The sequence below is a fragment of the Pteropus alecto genome, unplaced genomic scaffold (assembly GCF_000325575.1).
Source record: "Pteropus alecto unplaced genomic scaffold, ASM32557v1 scaffold427, whole genome shotgun sequence".
Lineage (NCBI taxonomy): Eukaryota > Metazoa > Chordata > Mammalia > Chiroptera > Pteropodidae > Pteropus > Pteropus alecto.
In genome coordinates, this window is record NW_006440618.1 from 333,431 (window position 1) to 339,356 (window position 5,926).

Genomic DNA, 5,926 nt, shown 5'->3' on the forward strand with positions numbered 1-5,926 from the left:
GGAACTAGTAGCAGTGACTCAAGCTCTGCGGTGGGGTAAAAACAAAACTGTTAATATCTATATGGACAGCAGATATGCCTTTGCCACAGCACACGTACATGGGGCTTTGTATAAGGAAAGGGGGCTACTGACGTCAGGAGGAAAAGAAATCAAGAATAAGGAAGAAATACTAGCCCTGCTTGAGGCAATTTGGCTGCCAAAGAAAGTGGTAATCATCCATTGCCCAGGGCACCAGAACTCGGGCTCAGAGGTAGCACAAGGCAACTCCTTCGCTGATCAAACAGCAAAGGAGGCTACCCGAAAACCAGTGGGCCCAATTGACATGCTGCCAGCCCTACCGTTAGTGTAGCTACTGTTAGTGTAGCTAACAGACACCCCTACCTACACTCCAGGGGAAGTTGAACTATGCAACAAGCTGGGAGGAAAAGAGGAATCTACTGGGTGGGTTAGGATTCTGGATGGCCGCATTGTAGTACCTGAGGCCTTGGGCAGAGACCTTATAACCCAGGTTCACCAGAGCACTCACTTGGGAGGGACCAAGTTGATTGAACTGATGAAAAGAGACTATTACATCTCGGGGCTGCAACGAATGGCTAAGCAGGTATCAGCCCGGTGCCACATCTGCGCACAAGTGAATCCAGGGCCCTCCAAGGAAGTACAACAGGGGACGAGGCTTCGTGGACAGGCACCGGGGGAACACTGGGAGTTGGATTTCACTGAGGTCAGCCCAGGAACCTTTGGATTCAAGTACTTGCTTGTGTTCATTGACACTTTTTCAGGATGGATTGAAGCCTTCCCCACCAAGCGGGAGACAGCTCAGGTAGTAGCAAAGAAATTAGTCTCAGAAACAGTGCCTCGATTTGGCCTGCCCATAACACTGGGGTCCGACAACAGTCCAGCGTTCATCACCCAGACAAGCCAATCTCTAGCAAAGGTGTTAGGGATCAATTAGAAATTGCATTGCATTTATAGGCCGCAGAGTTCAGGGCAAGTAGAAAGAATGAATAGAACCTTGAAAGAAACCTTAACTAAGTTCAAGCTGGAAACTGGCGAAAACTGGGTGAGTCTCCTCCCCTTTGCCCTGTTAAGGGCACGGTGCACACTCTATTGTAAGGGCATTACACCTTATGAAATAATATTTAGAAGACCGCCTCCCTCTTCTCCCCAAGTTAGGGGAAGAAAAGCTAACAGAAGTTCGTAATTTTTCACTGCTTAAGTCTTTGTAGGCCCTTCATCTTGCACAGCAGGAGACCCACCAACTGGTCTCTGCCACCAGAACAACTGCTCAGCATCCAGTCCAGCCACACAACCACGCTCCAGGTGATTGGATCTGGGTGAAAAAGGTACAACCTGCTTCTCTTGAGCCCCGCTGGGATGGACCTTTCCCTGTCATCCTCACAACACCCACTGCGGTCAAGGTAGCTGGGCGCCATCATTAGATTCACCATACTAGGATCAAGGCTGCACATCCACCACAGACATTGGAACAATGGACCCTGAGTCAATCAGAGCACCCACTAAAGATAAGACTTTCAAGGGTTCGGACTGGGCCATCTTAATTGTCTCTCACTGTCACTCACTGTCACTCCAGCAATCCTCACCAGCCCCAAGTGTATAGATGGGAGTTAACTAGAACCGAGATGGGCATTCCTATTTCCATAGTGAATACCTCTAGCCAACCTATTTTTAATGTAGATCTATGTGCCATCCTTGGGCAGCCTGGCAAAGCTCACTCTGGGAGACTTACAAGGCCAGGGCACTTGTATCCACTCTACTAGCTATCCCTTAAGCACTTCACCCTATGTCCAGAATTGTGACAGCATCACTCCCACAGACACTACTCCTCTGTTTTACTTAGTTGCCTCACAAGGCACCTGGTTTGCCTGTAATACCGGTCTAACCCCCTGTATCAGCTCCAACTTCTGGTCCCAGGGGACATATAGCTTCTGTGTACTAGTTCACGTTATCCCTCAAGTGTATTTCTACTCCGGGAAAGGGGGTCGCGAACATTTCCAGTATATAGACCATCACATTACAAAAAGGGCGCCTATCCTAATACCTGCACTAGTAGGCTTAGATGTGGCAGGATCAACCGCTGTTGGAGTGGCAGTCTTAGTAACGGGGGATTCTAACCGGACCCTGAGTCAACAAGTAGCCAAGGATATACAAGACGTAGAGACATCGGTTTCTCACCTAGAGACCTCTGTTAACTGCCTAGCAGAGGTGGTCTTACAGAATAGGAGAGGATTGGATCTCCTCTTCCTGAAACAGGGAGGTCTCTGCATGGCTCTGGGTGATACCTGCTGTTTCTATGCTAATCATTCAGGTATTATTAGAGATAGTTTAGCCCTGGTCAGACAGAGACTCCGTGACAGAGAAAAACAACGTCAGCAGACAAGGTCTTGGTATGAGAACCTGTTCAACAGATCCCCTTGGTTAACTACACTGCTTACCTCTATCACAGGACCTCTAATGCTGGTATTTCTGGGGTTGCTAGTTGGCCCCTGTGTAATTAGATAACTGCTTATGTCAGAAAGCGGGTCCAGGCAGTAAAACTCATGGTCCTCAAAACAAACTACCAACCACTCCAAGTCGGAGAATCAATGATTTGATTTCCCTTCGAAAACCAGTGGGGAACGTAAAGTGGAAATTCTCCAGTTTCAGGGAGGTGGTATCTCCAGGCGCCAGCCCCCAGGGAGAGCAGTAACTCAGTTACAGGAAAGTGATATCTCCAGGCGCCCGCCCCAGGAGAAGTGCAACATTCCAAGGTGCAGATGATAAAACTGTCTACTAGGCCCTATTTGATCTGAGTTCTCTGGATACATTTATCTTTGTACAAAACGTTAACGGCTAACTTCTGCTTCTTGTAATCTGCTTATTCAAGGACGTAGTTGGAGGCTTTATAAGCTTCCTCCTCTGGAAGCTTGGAGCTGATCTCCTCTAACCTTGCGTGGTAGAGAGTCAGTCGCTGGCCGGCTAATAAAGGCTCATAATTAATCTCAGTTGGCTCCATGGGTCTTAGAATCATTCGCACCATAACACTAGTAGCCCCTCTACTTCTCCTTCTGTTACTAATAGTATTGCTGATGATGCTACTAATATTGCTACTACTTTTAAATTACCAACTACAACATTCAAGGTCGTCATGGATGCAAGATATCAGGGACATTAGGGTACTAGGAAAAGGCTTTTCACCAGTACTGAAAGACTCCTTTGTAAAACTAGATCTCTCACAACCAATGGAATGCATACTTAATGAGTACTCCCTTACAATAATGTCCATCACAGGGGGACAAAGTGTTCTTGGATATCGATCACTAGCACTACCCTTCTCATTATCCAATGGTATCTCTGTCATAACCAAGGGGGAGCTCGTTTACGCTGATCCATATTTTTTCCAACTCTCTGACCTCTCAGCATGGATATCCACTACCGTTATCTCTATGAAAAATTTTGCTCTAGATCTTTTTCACCTCCCTGTCGTACCCACAGTTCCTACCCCTGCAGTGTATAATTTAGGTAACTTCTACTTTGTACACTGCTACACTGTACATCTCCTACTACGACCACATATTATTGGAAGACATCAATTATACTTCACATAATGGCTGCAAACTTGTCAGGAATAGCATGAACATCACAACGGACAACAGGACTATCTACACATCTTTTGACATCTATCTACAAGACTCTCAAATATCTACCAACTGCAACCCTTCAATTAGCAGAACCACTCATCACAAAATCTGATCATTATGAACAGACTTATAAGGCATTACAAACTTTACATAACAAGACTATGAAAATAATTCATAATGACTTTCATAATCTTGAACTCATTTCCAAGCTGCGTGTAGTACCTAATGCCAATTCTGCTATCCATAAAGATAATGCAGATCATATAGGACAAACGTAATTTTGCTGAAACTCTTGGATCAATTTTTACCACCTTAGCCTGTACATCCAATTGGAATATTATCAACCCAGCTTATTATATTCAACAAGGTATTCATTCTATTTACTCTATAGGACATTTCTTTAAAGAGATATCACTTTACTTCTGTATTGTATTTGTACTCCTTAAAATTAATGTTTGCTATTCTATGTAGGAAAAAAACACCGTAAAATACAAAATAAGTATGTCTGATCCCTGCATTGTACACAATGTCGAGATCACGGGGTGGAATGTATAAGGGAACAAAAATATTTACTTAACTGTGTGAACCAAAATTTTTGGTCACTTACTTGGGACTAATAAGGTCAGAACATTCATCTTGGACACTAATCTAGGCAGTAGAGATATAGCAGGAAAAGAAACAAAGGATCTACCCTCTGAAAGGGTGATAAGAAGATAATATAACTGAGTGATGAGAGGCTGGGAGAATCCACTCTCACCCTTTCCTACCTCTTGTAGCCAGGAGTGGGGGAAATACCTGTAAGAGTTTCAATCTTAGCTGACTCTGTCCTTCCCAAGCTCTCCTTTCTCCTCCCTTGTTTCTGGTCCTGCTGCTGGCCATCCAGGGAAGCTCTGGTCACATCTACACTGGACCTAGTCCTTTCTTCTGTAGTGTGTGTCAACATGCTTCTCAGTCAGAGATCAGTCCCTAGCTCCTGAGCAGGACCAGCAGAGAAGAGCTGCCTCTGTCCTAGTGTGCTCACAGGATTCACATAGTTGGACTGCTTAATCAGTGTAACCACAAAACTGTAACCACAGGGTGGAATGGGGGGAGCAGCATGAGCCTCAATTATAATGAGGGCCACCATGTTCCACTTGTAAGCACCCTGAGCACTCCCAGTTCAATGACTGCCCCCCACTTCCTGGGGCCAGGCTATGGGCCCACTTGAGAGAGAGAATTCTTGCCTACGAAGTGACTGGTGGCCCACCAAACTTACCCACCTAGAAGGTAACCTAATACAACGAAATAATCCTATGCATGGGATATATACTGGATACTGAATGCTTTTTCCTGTGTTGAATAATTGAATTTCATAATAAATATAACTAATTCGAAAAGGATTGATTTCCAAGTATCACATCAAAGCCAGTGGGGTAGATACATCAAGGTTCACTGTGGGTCTAAGTTCGACCCACTCTCATATCACAAATGTGTAAAAAAAAAAAAAAAAAAAGTAATGGAGGCACTTTAAAATGAAGTTGGAGAAGACATTCAAAGAACTGCCTTGCAGTCTCATGCCTCAAACCTTTGGAATGTTAAAACATGGCAAAATAACCCTTGGACTGGACCTAAAGCAGCATTTTATCCCAAACAACTGTTTGCAAAGATAACTGATGACTACCAGACTGAAAATTAAAAACATTTTTTAGAATTAGCATCACTATGTTAGCTTATCTGCACCTATAGAAATTCCTTCCTTCTATTGATATAATTGTTCCTCTTCCCTTTCTCATAAATACTCCTTTACTTTTGCCTTCTAACTTGAACACTTTGGGTTTGTTTGAATCAGTGCTTTCTCAATGGCTCTTCTTTTGGGTCTTGAATAAATACTTGTTGCCTCACTTTGGCCTTTTATTTTTAGGTTAACAAATGTATTCATCTCTGAGGCATAAATTCCCATATCCCTAAGTAGCAACTCAGGAATCCAGCATTAAAAGGAACATAGGCCCTACTATAGGTATAAACTTTTAACATGCCAATTTACCAACAATGAAGTTTCTGCAGGAGGACAATAGATATAGGCCCTTCTTTATTTCTAATTGTCTAGAAAGGTGAAAGCTTATGAGACCCCAAAGGAGTAGACCTGAAAATTTAAAGGACAAATGGCAGTGCTTTTGGCCAAGATATTTGGAGTTTCTACAGATTTTGCCAATCAAATCTTAATAATGCCATTAGTACATTTGTCTAAACCTAAAGACTGAGGATGGTAAGTACAGTTAAAGTGCCGTAGAACTGGCCAAATGGCACAG